This window comes from Taudactylus pleione, unplaced genomic scaffold (genome assembly GCF_031769625.1).
Source record: "Taudactylus pleione unplaced genomic scaffold, aTauple2 ptg000214l, whole genome shotgun sequence".
In the NCBI taxonomy this organism is placed as follows: Eukaryota; Metazoa; Chordata; class Amphibia; order Anura; family Myobatrachidae; genus Taudactylus; species Taudactylus pleione.
Genome location: NW_028284616.1, coordinates 7,713,971 through 7,729,930, shown reverse-complemented (window position 1 = coordinate 7,729,930; position 15,960 = coordinate 7,713,971). Strand labels below are relative to the sequence as shown.

Sequence of the window (15,960 nt, the reverse complement as noted above, 5' to 3'; positions counted from 1 at the left end):
GATTGCTAGACTCTTCAGGGAGACAGGGAGATTGCTACTATTTCAGAGAGTCTCCCTGACAATGAGGGAGAGTTGGCAAGTATGGTTAAGTCTCTTCATGAATACTAAAATAAAGTTATTTAAGGAAAATGTCCTTAAAAACGTTATTTTAGTGTTGATGAATAGGCCCCTAAGGGAGTAATATCTCCAAACATTTTTTTAAGATAAATTAATAAATGTTTTAATTTCTACATAATACATCTTGTTTACACCAGAGTGTAATCTGCAAAAACTTCCTTGGGTGTACTTTGCATACCAAAATTTGGAGTTGCAGCTCCAACATAATTTAATTCACTACTTTAGGATTTTCCTTAAATATATAAAATGATTGTTGGTGATATATTTCTATTTTTTTTCCTACCTGTTATATTGTAGAATTTCCTACAAACTTTAAAAAACTCTTTCACCCTGTGTGGAATTCTTTTCCAAACCCCTTTCCCCATTTTCCGTCCCCTTTTTCCTTACCACAATGGAAATGACAGCTAATCTGGCAAGCCGGTTCTCAATTTGAAAAAGTCCATTATAACTGGATGAAACGCGTTGGGCCACGCCCCTTTTTTGTATTAGCAACGAACTTGATATTAATACATGCATTAGTGCACATATTGGGACTTATACTATATGTCCATTTTTGCTATATTAGACTCTGGTGAGTCTTATGTTATTATTTTACAATAAAACCCTTTAAATATACTGGAGTACACAGTCTCCTTAAGTACCATCACCCCATTTCCACCATACTTCCTCTGAGCACCGGGACGAGGGATACCAGCAGGAACTGACTTCACGCTTGGTAAGTACATCCATCACTTACCTACCTGCATGATCGCGTATACCCTGTCCCTGATACTGTGCATATGCATTACATTTTGAGGTGGAGAGGAGATAGAAGAGGTTACGTGGAATACCGAACACCCATCCTACAGAATTAAGGAAAGCATCATATAAAGAACATCCATCCCACAGATTTGCATAAGACATTTTCCTTAAGACACTTTTATTTCAAGTCCCACAAGAGTTTATTTGGACATTGTGGATACGTTAGAAGACATTTCCCATTCAGGGATAGGAGTACTTTTAGAGACATTGAAATCAATTATAGAGCGCACTATTTAGAGATTATCACCACAAATTAGTTGCATTTAGAAACCCAGAGCGCACCACTAATATAATTATTAACGGCTCTCAACTTGGCCTGGCAAAGCCGCATCACGTCTAACCACTTTGTGCCAGTGTTAGTGATATATATTTTTAATATATTGTGAAGGTAAATGTGGTTTTGTTTTTTTACGGTGACAAGTCATCATAAAATGTTTTTACATATTGCCACATAGGGGCTGTTCACAATAAATAGGTCCCAATATCGTTGATGAATTTTATGTCTGAGAAAAGGAACAGATCAAATTCAAACACCCTATGTTTAAAAGAAAAATATTTATTCATTACATATTAATCACTTGGTGGTGGCAGATTATACATATGGGGTTTATTTACTAAGTGTCAGCTTCTAAAACCCTGCACTACCGATCGTGTTTATGCCGAAATGTAATAGGGCGATTATTTTTACTACCAAACACAGATGGTAAAAGCAATGCTCTACTAAATTTCTGGCATAAACACGAATGGAAGCGCAGGAATATAGAAATAAATACCATTGTATCAGAATTACCTTTTTGTTATAAAGATATATCATGATAAATATATAGTTCTTGTAATGTGTATTTTTTTATTATAGTGAGAGAACATAAAATATCAGATTTGCAATTACATAACATATGTCCTTATATATCTATAGCGATGGCAGCTTCCCACGTGGATGGGCTCCGCTCTCCTGCACTGCCCCAGAGACGCTACAGTGGGGAAGACCAGCCACAATGCATGCTGCAAGGTAGGTGGCTTTCAGCTAATGACACTACTTTTTTCAATGTATCTAGTTTTCAGTGTTGTTGAACTATAAAGCACAGCATGTCCTGTCAGAAGCCAAACTGGAACTCCAAAATAACTGTAGAGCCATAGGTTACATGGGCAGTTTCACCATTCCTGGTACCTGAATGCACCTTAAGAAATGGGCACTGCTCATACAGCATGTACTGTGTGCTTGTGCCCATGTACCACCAGCTGTGCTTATCATGGGCTTCTACCATTGCATTATACCAGTGGGCCCTTCATGCCCCTCATTTTATTTTTACTATTTCAACTTGCCTCTGTGTGCCGGCGTGGCCCCATCCCCACACAGTATGGGAGACTGGGTACTGTAGCATTCACTTGCTCTGGGTGGGAACCACACTCCACCTCTGGTCACAAATAAGTCACAAATATTTTTACATCAGGGACGGGTGACATTTGCTCGCCAGGGCCAGTCCCATGTAAAATGCCTTGGACTGGGTCACTGATATTGCTAATACTAATAGTAAAGAATAGCATGTCAGTTATACTTGGTCAGTTATTGACATCACTTGTCTGTAAAGTAGACTCCAAGCCAAGCACTCAGGCTCAGACTTGTGTACAACCCTCACACGCTCATTCTATATTCCAGAACAGGGTGTTTGGCAGCATAGAATAGTCTTGTTCTAAGCAAAATGTTTTTGTTTTTTTAAATCTTTGTGGACAGTATTACACACAACTGGCATGCTGAGCGGGTTATTTATGTATATGGCACATTGGAGAGGTGGATGTTAATGGCCAAATGTGGAGTTATCTGCTCTTGTAGTTACAGCAGTGATGTATTGCTTGTAATTGTAGGTCCAGATTAATGTTTGTGGGGCCCCCAGAGCAGCTAAGATGTTGGGGCCCCTACTAATATAGTTTTTTAATAACATTGTCAGTATATCTTATTGACAATTTTAACGTATAAATACTCCCAGTACCACAAGTGTGTTATACACAGTGTAGTGCCCTCAGTTCCCATTATGCCACACAGAATCCTCAATCCTCATATGCCCCCCCACACTGGTGATGGTGTGTTTGGCCCTTGTATGTTGAGGTGCCTGGGCAACTGCCCCAGATGCCCTGTTGTCACTCTGGCTCTGCATTACTGCATTGTATAACAGCCATCACTGCCTTTATAATGCACCTCTCTTATCACTATTTATTTTTCTGTGCGGGGTGGGGGGATGGTAAGTCTTTCCCTGGATGACAGCCTAGATATGCCTCTGCCAATACAGAGCTGCACATTATCAGAAGAGGTGCCCATTCTGCCCTTCTGAGGGCACAGTGTGTCCTGGGATGCTGGAACAGCATCACCAGGCCCCTACCCAAACTTTACTATGATGCTTGGCACTGCCTGATCCACTGCACAACATTCAGACATGTTACATTGGATCAAAATAAGCCCTCCCCAATCTGCCAAACTATGCCCGATCTGGTTGAAATATTGTCCCTTTTAGGCGTTGTAACTTGGGGCAGTTGGGCGGTATGCTATTCTGTCCCTCCTCACCCCTAATCACAGTCTGATACTTTATTTCATTCAAGTATTTGCCTGTATGGCTGCTGCTAATGTCTGTGTGATGACATCACAATGACCCATTGTTACACAATAAGTGGTAACCAAGGGCAGGACACTACAGCTTATCCTGTTGCATGGTCCCCCCTAGAGCAGGAAGCGTTGTCTGGAGCTGGTGGTGTTATTGATAGTTGGGTTTTAGTTATTATAGTTTTATCTTTTTAGCATAGTTTAGTATAGTTTTAGGTAGTTTCTTAGTGTTAAGTTTTAGGCAGTTTTCTTTTTAGTGTAGGTTTAGAATTATCTTTAGTTTAGTATATTAGTATTTTAGTGTATATAGTAGTAGGAGAGGAGAGAGTAAGGAGGAGGGAGGAGAGAGTAGGGAGGAGGCATTGGGTGCAGTCATGAGCTGTTTCCCATGTAAGTTTCGCTGGCCCTGCTTTAGGAGAAAGGTAAGTGTGCTGTTATTGTTATTTGTTATACTCTGTTGTTTGCACCATTAGGATTTTTCATGGATCTCAGTGGGGCGGAGCTCAGCTGAAAGTGGGCGTTTCTGGGCATAGAGGGTGGGGGTTGTCCCAATTTAGTAGGTGTAAATGTTGGGAGGCATCTGTGCCCAAGTCTGACCACTAAGGTGCTATGTACCATTATTATTTATGGCATTGCTGTAACATTGCTGACTGGCTGTGATAAGAGGTCAGCCCTGGGCTTATAATACTATTTGCAGATCCAATAAAATGGGAAGAAAAGCAGAAATAGAAATGGTTGTTCTAGTCTCTAAGAAGCCCAGCTCATGTACCTGTATGCCTGTAACGTGGGGCACTAATGAGCAAGTGTCATTCTCTATCACACTGCTTACACCTACACATGACAAGGGCCCCAGGGTAATGTCTGTGTATTATAACTAATGCTGTAAAATACATTATTCTCTCTCTCTTAGAGCCGCCGTAAGGCCCAGCTGGAGGAGCAGGCTCAGAAAATTGAGGAGCTGACCGGTAAGAGAATCATCTTACCTTCTATGTTGTACAGACGTGTGACAGGGAGAGATGTGTGTGTGTGTGTGTGTTTGTGTGTGTGTGTGTGATTTTAGCCATGATTGCTTTGTATCTTTCCGGATGGTATTTCACAGTTAACTAGTAATACAAGGAGGGGACAAATTCAGTAGCATTCTAGCAGAATAAAAAAAAACAGTTGCCCTCCACCTGCTTCCTCAACACTCCTTATCCCAACCCATTGGGACATAACCTGCTCCATCAACCTATCCTTATTGCATGTAGACAAGCAAATCACAGTAACTATACACCCTCCCAATAGTAATAAATCACTCTAGTTAGCACATATAACATGACTTATCCATGTTCTGAACTGATGTACATCTGTATAATGTTACTGCATGGCCTGTAACCAATTATACTAGCAATATGTAATATATGGATTTAAGAGGAGACTTAAAAAAACAAAAGCAACAAAAACAAAACAATGTTCATTTATATATGGGGGTTGGAAAATGCCATTACAGCTGCTGTCACCTGTTTCTGACAGCCATCCCTACAGGTCCTTAGTGGATATGTTATAGATTCTATGTGACTTGATGTGGTTTTTCCCTGCATCTCATAGAGGTACACAGGAATCTAGCGATGTTCAGTCTACCGTAATATTCACATATGAACGCAACCTGACAACGTGAGATGCTAGGCGGCCCTTTACCTTTATTTGAATGAGCCTCTTTGGAGTCCATCTGCTCCACCTGACCTGTATTCTCCCTGCTGCTGTACACGGCTGACAAACTGATAGGAGTTGGGCTGTAAAGAAGGGACATTCTCTGAAAGGGTCCATGTTCCATCCTTACAGAGCAGGTGCCCTGTGAAGACACACAATCCCTTTAAGAAAATTTAGATTTTAATGTTTACTTGGTTTGCGTTTGCCTGAGGAGTATTTTGTAGATATAGAACATAGGTAGAGATGTACTAAGCCATGTAAAGAGTGGAGGAATGGGCCAGTGAAGAACGTGCCCTGGCTTGGAACAGATGTTATCAGATTATGACACGTTGTGAACAAGGTCATGCACCATTTAGGCAATCTGGATAAAACACCTTATTTGGCTCACCGAATCTGTATGGAAGTGCCCACTGTATTATCTGCGTGACTAACATGACTGACAGGTAATGTCCTCTGTATTGCGCCTCAGAACATTGCCTCTGTTTTTTGTAGCGCTGTGTAGATTGTATTTCATTAGAAACAAATAAAACATATTATGGAGTATGATTGCTCAGTCTGATATTCTCTTGTCCTAATACACAGATAAATTCCAGCAACAGGAGAGGGAAATCCTCGCTCTCTTCGTGCAGAACTGGGAGGAGATGTATTCAGTGCACAAGGCCCACCAGCTTCAAGAGACCCTGCTGAGAGAGGAGATGAGACAGCTGCGGGAACAGGTCAGATGCAGATCTATCTATACATAGTGTTTTCTCTTTAGGTAGAAGAGGGCAAGATTAGTAGATGGTGAATTACACTCAGCCCAAGTGCCTCCTTAATTTCCCTGAGAGCTTATTTGCACTAGTTTAGTCCCTATGGACCTATTGTGGCCCTAAGAGCTTCTTGCACAATTAGACCGTACATACAGAGTGCCCTCACTTAGCACTAGGAGGGACAAATCTAGATGATGGGGGAAATCCCGGCTGTGGGGATGCTGGCGCTCTGAAAGCTGGTGCCAGAGTCCTGACACCAGTCAGAATCCCAACCATCGGCATCCCGACAGTAAGTAGTGGGGTTAGGTGGAGGGTTAGGGGTTAGGCAATAGGGGAGGGTTAGGGTATAGCACTGGGGAGGGTTAGGTTTAGGCACTAGGAGGGAGGGTTAGGGTTAGGCACTAGAAGGGAGGTTAGGAGTAGGGTTAGGATACTTACCAACAGGTGTTATTTTATAATAAGATTATAACTAATAATATATATTATGTTACTGCATTTAAACTGTAAACGTTATTCCACACTTTGTGTATTGCAGGCTGTTAGGGATCAGGAGATTGCGGTGGAGAGGGCGTGTGCAGGTAAGGAGATAACAGGTATATTTCTGTTGTGCCACATATAGGTGACGAGTTATCTGGGTGTGCTAAGAAATATTTTCCTTCCTATAATGTTCCTAGGAGCATGTGACATCACTGACACCTGACCTATGTGCCCATCAGGCTCTGGTTACCAGTGACATCACTGAGGCCTGACCTGTGCCCATCAGGCTCTTGTTACCAGTGACATCACTGAGGCCTGACCTATGTGCCCATCAGGCTCTGGTTACCAGTGACCTTACTGAGGCCTGACCTATGTGCCCATCAGGCCCTGGTTACCAGTGACCTCACTGAGGCCTGACCTATATGCCCATCAGGCTCTGGTTACCAGTGACCTCACTGAGGCATGACCTGTGCCCATCAGGCTCTGGTTACCAGTGACATCACTGAGGCCTGACCTATGTGTCCATCAGGCTCTGGTTACCAGTGACATCACTGAGACCTGACCTGTGCCCATCAGGTGCTGGTTACCAGTGACATCACTAAGACCTGACTTGTGCCCATCAGGCTCTGGTTACCAGTGACCTCACTGATGCCTGACCTGTGCCCATCAGGCTCGGTTACCAGTGACCTCACTGATGCCTGACCTGTGCCCATCAGGCTCGGTTACCAGTGACATCACTGAGGCCTGATGTATGTTCCCATCAGGTGCTGGTTACCAGTGACATCACTGACACCTGACCTGTGCCCATCAGGTGCTGGTTACCAGTGACATCACTAAGACCTGACTTGTGCCCATCAGTCTCTGGTTACCAGTGACATCACTGAGGCCTGATGTATGTTCCCATCTAGTGCTTGTTACCAGTGACATCACTGAGACCTGACCTGTGCCCATCAGGTGCTGGTTACCAGTGACATCACTGAGACCTGACCTGTGCCCATCAGGTGCTGGTTACCAGTGACATCACTGAGGCCTGACCTTTGTGCCCATCAGGCTCTGGTTACCAGTGACATCACTGACACCTGACATGTGCCCATCAGGTGCTGGTTACCAGTGACATTACTGACACCTGACCTATGTGCCCATCAGGCTCTGGTTACCAGTAACATCACTGAGGCCTGACTTGTGCCCATCAGGTGCTTGTTACCAGTGATATCACTGAGGCCTTCAGGTGCTGGTCACCAGTTGATATAGGAACCTATTTGTCAAATAATATTTGTGTTATATCCCATGAAAACACCCGTATTTAGCTATCATCCCACATGGAGTGAACGCAGCAGCTATCTCCATATAGGCTGCGGTCTCTGTATTTCCAACAGCAGCCGCACCCCCATAGGTTTCTATGGAGGCTGGGAAACTGTCAGATTTACCATGTTTGGTCCCTGCAGCTAATGCCATCTGCAGACAGCCCTCATTGCCACCTGCGTGGGCTTCAGGTACATGGGAAGAGGTGGAGAACACTGTGATTTATCAGCACTTTACTGGCCAGTAAAGGGGAACAAATTTTATTGGTTTTTCCAGCTAAAAAGCACTTCCCACACCAGGTATGATTGCAGTCACTGGTGCTGAACTAATTGCAGAGAAGGGCGTCTATCCCAGGTCATCCATTGCGTGGGATGTACAGGAGCACTGTGTACCTGGTGGAAGGGGCCATGCTGGAGGTTGTGGTCTGTGTGTTTGTCCTCTGACCTACTATATAACTGTACTCCTTTTCCCTATAGCGCTCCGGACAGAACACCTGCAGGAGATGACTGAGTATAACAGGACCATCACCTCCCTTAGGGTTTGTGTTACACCTATTATAGCACAGTCAGGGCACTTTCCCAGCTGCACCTGGTGGGTTATTGCCCAACTCTACTAAATGGCTCATTTATTATGTAGACAATTTATTTAAAGACAATATGGGTAATTGCTAATACAAAGAAAAAAACAAAACAGTTCTATGTGGGGTAATACACCTTCAGGTCACTGTAATGTACTGGTATACCTACCTGTGGCCTTTGCCGAGTATATAGGTTCAGTATCTAGTACTTAGATTTTGTACGGCAGGGTGCATCGATGTGTCATGCGTCTAGCCCTGGCAGTAGTTAGGTTGGCAGGTGGTAGCGGGGCTCCCTGTAATCTGTATATATCCAGAGGAGTAGCATGGAACCATGGTGCCCGGAAAAAGTGCATGTCATGGTGCCCCCTCCTCCCTGTACTGAACTGTGCCAGTGGGGTATGGCCAGCCTGTAGGGGAATACTGAAGTGAAGAGAAAAACAGCAAACAGTGGCAGTATCATGCTGGGCATTGAGGTCCCACTGGGGGATTAGAATGCTTCGGTGATACACTATCTGACATTAAGGGGTAGCTCCTTTGTCACTTTATTTATATCTAACTTTTATCTCCTTTGAATCATTGTTATAAATTGTTAGCAATCAGTAGAGAAAATTGCATTATATATTCTGATCATTTAACTTATGTTGACAGGATACATGTGCTACAGTGAGATTCCACAGGGTGCACATCTTATTACTGCAATGAATGCCCCAAGTAGCTTTCACTGGAGTGGGAACACCTATGGGAAGCTCCATTCTCAGCTATGCTCCAACTTCACTAATATACATTGTACCTATATTAATGAGAGTACTATTAATCATGTCATGTTCTGTCTACCACCATTATTATTATTTCAGGTCTCCCAATATTTTAAAAAAATCTGTAACTTATTTATAATATAGAGCAAACTAACCGAGATAAAACTAACAGGCGGCCATCATACTATGTAGCGCCCCATGAATTCCCAAACTCTGGATGGTGCCCTCTGTCCATTTTGGTACCCGGAGCTCATGCTCAACTGGAACCACCCTCACTACTCCCCTGTATATATACCACTGCATAAGTGATGAGCATGGGATTGGTTAGGGTCACATAGGCCACAATATATTACAATGTTCTTTTTGTACAAGGAGAAGTATTGTAGCTGTGAGCTTAGCTATGGGGATTTCTCTTATCGCAGATTATATATGTAATAATCACAGCTGCCAGTCTGCTCCACTTGATGGCCTAATATGACTGAAAGGGTGTGACACAGTATCTGCTCCACTAGATGGCGTAATGTGACTGAGAGGGTGTGACACAGTATCTGTTCCACTAGATGGCCTAATGTGACTGAGAGGGTGTGACACAGTATCTGTTCCACTAGATGGCCTAATGTGACTGAGAGGGTGTGACACAGTATCTGCTCCACTAGATGACCTAATGTGACTGAAAGGGTGTTATGCAGTATCTGCTCCACTAGATGGTGTAATGTGACTGAGAGGGTGTGACAGTATCTGCTCCACTAGATGGCGTAATGTGACTGAGAGGGTGTCACACAGTATCTGTTCCACTAGATGGCCTAATGTGACTGAGAGGGTGTGACACAGTATCTGCTCCACTAGATGGCCTAATGTGACTGAGAGGGTGTGACACAGTATCTGCTCCACTAGATGGTCTAATGTGACTGAGAGGGTGTGATACAGTATCTGCTCCACTAGATGACGTGATGTGACTGAGAGGGTGTGACACAGTATCTGTTCCACTAGATGACGTGATGTGACTGAGAGGGTGTGACACAGTATCTGCTCCACTAGATGACGTGATGTGACTGAGAGGGTGTGATACAGTATCTGCTCCACTAGATGGCCTAATGTGACTGAGAGGGTGTGACACAGTATCTGCTCCACTAGATGACGTGATGTGACTGAGAGGGTGTGACACAGTATCTGCTCCACTAGATGACGTGATGTGACTGAGAGGGTGTGACACAGTATCTGCTTCTCTTTGTAGAACACCGTGGAAGCGCTGAAAGCGGCAGCAGCTGCATCACCTGCCCAGACACCAGGATAAGCTGCTCAGCCATGTGATACAGTCAGGATGCATATAAAGGTACTAACTCCTATGAGAAGTAATAGCAAACACATAACTGACGTACAGATGTTGGGGGTAAATTTACTAAAGGGCGATTTTGATTGATTTTGATCGATTTTAATTCTAAATCAATCTTTTGTTTCAGGGGCTAAATCGCACATTTACTAACATTTAAAAATCAGTATAAAAATTGTCTGTTAGTAAATGTGCGATTTAGCCCAGGTGACAAAATTGATTTAGATAGAGTTATAATCAACCTTTAAAAATATATCCCTTGGACTTTGATCTGTTGGTTTTTCAAAAATGTTTTATTGAAAACACAGTATATATGGTACATTATACATCAAGAATATGTTTCATATTTCTTGTTTTCTATAGAGCTGAAAAAGTAAACCGAAAACAAATATATAAATACCATTGGGATATACTGGTTACAATATCAAACTATCACATTGTACATCGAGGAAAAGTAAACAGGACACTTAGGCCGTCATTCAGACCCGCTCGCAAACGGATCGATGGTGGGGGCCTGTGCACGCGCAGTGCTCGCAGTGCACGTGTGCAAGCCCCGGAGCGAGTGACAAATTCAAACAAAAGTGGCCGCCCTCATTCAGAGCGAGCGCTCGCTTTTTGCTCACTCTGAATGAGGGCGGCCGCTTTTGTTTTGAAAGGCAGCCTCCTGGCCGCTCGCTAAGCTGTGGGTGACCACCCACAGCTTTAGCAAGTGAACAGGTGATGGTCGCGATGGTCGAGACCATCGTGACCATTGGGGTTTGCAACGAGACCCTTGCGGTAAAGTTTTGTCTACAGCAAGCCCCAGGTAGCTTCCTGCTCTAACAGAGCAGGAAGCTCCCTACTGACATCACTGGAACGCCTCCATTTGTCCGGCTTGCTCTGGGGATTGCACACGCGCACTGCGAGCACTGCGCAGGTCCTCACTATCGACCCGCTTGTGAGCGCATAGCGATTGCCAGCGGGTCTGAATGAGGGCATAGTACAATATAAATAAAATATCAATATCTTGGTGAATCAATACACAAAATAATTTCAGTATTACATTAATAGTATTACAGATTAACATACATAGTAAAGAAGCATACAAAATATTAAAGAACATTCTGTATATAATCTTATTGTTGTCTAAAATAATCATTATCTGTAACTAGGGGTGTGCACCGGCCACTTTTCGTATTTTGTGTTTTGGTTTTGTATCTGGATTGGTTTTGAAAAAAAAACACTTCCGTGTTTTGTGTTTTGGATCTGTATTTTTTTGGAAAAAAGCATAAAAACAGCTAAAGTCACAGAATTTGTTTTTTTTGTTTTTTTTGCAGAGTGGCCAAAATGTAGTGGTCTGATTTCAACAGATGGACCACCCTCGAATCCTGGCAAAGCGAATGAAGGGCTTCATCCACAAGTCCCAAGTGGAACGGAGAATAGAAAGAAAGCAAAAAGAAAAGAAACAAAGATGAAGTAGAAGGAAAGGAAACCAAAAAAAAGAGAAAAAGGAAGGAAGAATAAAAGAAAAGAAAGAAGAGTGAGTCACACACGCCTGAGTCAGAACTCCAACGCTAGACATAAAATGAAAGTAATTTGGAGGTTTTGAAGCAGCATCCTGGTCTCCTTCCACAATGGAGATTTACAGCAACACTGAATTTGTTTTTTAAGATCATCATGCAAAGTGTCAATAAAACTTTCCCAAATGGAAAAGAAATGTTCTGTTTTGTCAGTCTTATAAAAGGATGATTCAATCTAGTCCATGCTAACGACAAAAAATAGTTTCTCTTTGAACATAGAAAGAGAGGGTGGGGTGGGCTGAATCCATTGATGCAGAATGCATTTTCTTCAGGGTCCATAGGCTCCACAGAGAGACCTTGGGGTATAGCTGGATCTCGATCCCGGGCACCACACAGTTAACAGCTCTGTTTTCAGGATGCACCGGTCCATTCCTCCTATACCTTGCCCCCGAGCCAGAGGCACCTCAGTTTAAGTTGGTGCCCGGCCGGAGTCGGGTCACTGTTTGATGCAGGGGAGCTAATTAGCAGCCCCAAAGCTGTTTTATTTTATGATGTAATAATTTTTATCATCTTCAAAGCCGACAGTGGCATACTGTCCATAGGACATCTGCACTGCCGCTCCGCCACTTCTCCGGCGCTACGACGCTAGTACAGATCTGGGGATCTCGGCGGGACCCCGGGGTCTGTGCTAGCTGGGCCCCGTGGGACATCCCGGACTGCTGCCAGACATACGGGGACAGGTAAGAGCACCATGTCAGCAGTCCAAACCTCCGGTCTCTGGGGACAGACCAGAGGTGCTGGCTGTGGAGGCAGGCCTTCCATACCCTGTGCTTCCACTAGACCACCAGGGACTTGTAGTTGGCGCAGGAGCCAGCATCCCGGGGGTTAATTGCCGGCCAGGGGAGGCAGCCTTCCCTGTTTAGTGGCTCCTCCCCTCAGCTCAACGTGCCTTTCCGCTAAGGTCTGGCTTTGCTGAGCTGTTTCCTCCTATGGACTCTTATGTCTCTGGCGCCCATTTTCTCTGGATTGTGCATCGCAGCTCTCTCAGGACGGTGTGAGGTCCAGTCCCCCTGTATACCTCTCCATTTGATTAGTGTATACCAGAGCCGTAACTAGACTTTTGGTGCCCTGTGCCAGAAAGAGCACTGGCGCCCCCCTCATTTTTCAAAGGGACATCATGCACCCAAAACAGGGGAATGGCCTCATGGGGAAGGGCCAGGGAAGAGATAGGGAAGCCAGGAGATGCTGTGGATGAAATAAGAAGAAGCAACAAGTGAGAATGATAATAAACAAAAATTTGACGGGCCCAAACAGCGCCCCATGACCTGTGGTGCCCTGTTCGATGGCACCGGCCGCAGTACCCTAGCTACGGCCCTGGTGTATACAGCACTATAGCCTTCCCAGACACTGAATCTGGGCAGTTGATTGTAGTGCCAATTTATAGTATTGATATATATCTGCATTGTATGTGACTTATGCTAGCGCTGACTGTGTCTTTTTTCTGATCTGTGAGTTTATATCTATCCCTTTCCTTTACTACCAGCCCTAACAGGTGTAATTAGGGTGGTTCTTTGACCTCACATATATAGATTCAAGTATTTGTGAGGTCCATCACATAGGGTTGTGTGCTGCAGGGTGCCATATTGTTGGACCAGTGATTTGTATACATTGTGAGTGCCCAGTATAGCGCTTCCTGATTTCCCTATATATACAGTGGTGGTAAAAATTGTGGACACTTTTTGAAATTGGAATGTTTTTCAACTTCGAATGCTTAGAAAAACTGTTACACTTCATGCAGTGCAATGATTCATATATCAAATGAAAGGAAATTCAATGCTGAATTCAACACAATAAACAGAGGTAAAATATTTGCATTACAAGGGAAGTTATGCAGTGAAAACAACACTTAGGGCTCTATTTATCAACATTATTTTTACTAAAATAATGTGAAAAAGGGTGTTTTCACACCCTTTTCACATTATTTTAGTTTCATCTATAGTTATTACAGGGCAATTGGAGTAGAATTCGTAAAATTCTACTCCAACCCCTAAGTATCACTTATTTTTAGTAAAGCAGATCGCATTTCCCATAACTGTAATGGGAAATGTGATCTGACCATAGTTACTAAAAATAAATGTGAAAAAAATACCGGGGAAAGCCCTGTGATAATAACGCCACCTGGAGGTGGCGTTATCAAGGGTCTCCCCCGGTTACCGGCCTCCTGCCCTGCTCTTACGGGGAGAGCAGAGCCGAGAGTCGGTCCCTGTAATCAGCTGTGTGGTCTAAACAGACCACAAGCTGATTACTGTAAAAAAAAAAAAAAAATTATTACTTACCTGACTCCAGGGACCGGTGATCAGGCCTTCGGTGATGACTCCCCTCTGGTCAGCTGGTCTCCCACAGTGCACTGCTGCCCGGTCAGGTGATCGGGCCCCAGTGCAGTATGGGAGATCACCTGACCGGAGGAATGGAGAACATCACTGGAGGCCCAGTGATAAGGCTCCGAAGGGGATTAACAGGGACAGAGCTTTATCGCAAGCTGTCCCTGTAAGGGATTTGTAGTAAATCCCTGTAATATTGCCTGAATTCGCAATGCGAATTCACTCAGTAATATCACACTACAATCTGCATTACCATTGCGGATTGTAGTAAATAGAACCCTTAGGGTGAAAATCCCTGTGTACTTATAATGTTACTGTGCTATCAGTATTTCGTTGGGTATCCTTTATTTTTCAAGACAGCAGCACAGCGACGTGGCATTGAGCCAACCAATGTTTGGAGCTCTTCCTTCTTTATTATGTGGTGCCATGAGACAATTATAGCCTCAATTAATTGTCTTTTATTAGATGGACGCCTCAGATGTACCAGTTTTTTCAAACGGAACCACAAATGTTCTATGGGGTTCAGGTCTGGCCATCCCAGCACCTGTATGTCATTCTCCGTGAACTACTGTTTGCATATCTGTGCGGTGTGGCAGGGAGCTGAATCCTGCTGGAAAAAGAATGGGACATTATATGGAAAAAGATCCCTGATAGAACGTAGAAGTTTTGGTTGTAGGATGGTGTCAATGTACTTTCTGCTGTTCAGTATGTCATCTATGACATAAAGGCGGCCTACAGCATCTGATGTCATACATGCCCAGATCATAACACTTATAGGATTCTTTGTTGTCGCTTGAATGCAATCTGGATGTAGCTCTTCCCCGATGTGACATCTCACATATTTTCTCCCATCACTACCAAATATCGACATCTTAGTTTCATCACTCTATATCACTTGTTTCCACTGACCTTCTGTCCATGCAATGTTTTCTTTTGCCCACTGTATTCGTTTCTGCCGCTGCTTTTTATTCAGCAATGGCTTTTTTCTGGGAATCCTACCTTTTAGGCCAACCTCCATTAGTCTTCTCCGTACCATTCTTGCACTGACAAAAGCACCAGTTGCACTAAGTTCACTGCTAACGGCAGCAGATGACATCCATCTGTCCCTAGCTAACCCAAAATCGTTTTATTCTCCTATCATCAACAGCTGTTGTGCACTTTTTCCAGCCTTTTCCTTCTTTGTTTTGTATCGATTGTGTTTCTTGATAGCGTAAACAGAACTTTCGTACTCCTGATGTTGTCACATTCCCACAAACTTCTCTCGCAATTGCTGCATACGAAAGACCATTTTCACGTAACACCACAATCCTGGATCTCTTCCTGGGTGACCAGTCACCACTTTGCCTGGACGACATTGTTGTATTTATTTTTTACACTGTCAATAGCACTAAACAATACACACAAACATCCAACCGTAATTGCACTTCAGTAACCAACTTTATTCTGCAAAATGAAACAGCCAAACTGACCTTTCCCACCTTTGAACATGACCTTGCACCTACTCATAAACGACAGCTGAATGGTCCTCAGAACGATGATTCCGATAGGCTTTTAGTAACTACAATCCGCTTCTTGAATCTCACGCATCTGTACTTCTTTGTCTGACTGAAAGTAGCATAACTTCCCTTGTAATGCAAATATTTGATCTCTGATTATTGTTTTGAATTCAGCATTAAATTTCCTTTAATTT

The 15,960-nt window shown here is 43.6% G+C and overlaps 1 long non-coding RNA gene across 1 annotated transcript; it reads left to right on the top strand.

Annotated features, from left to right (window-relative positions):
* Positions 1 to 1,896: 1,896 nt before the first annotated feature.
* LOC148517563 (uncharacterized) lies at positions 1,897 to 5,889 on the top strand. The gene is made up of 3 exons (XR_015879274.1): positions 1,897 to 1,927; positions 4,422 to 4,476; positions 5,783 to 5,889. It is a non-coding gene; the product is annotated as an uncharacterized LOC148517563 (long non-coding RNA).
* The last annotated feature ends 10,071 nt before the right edge of the window (positions 5,890 to 15,960 follow it).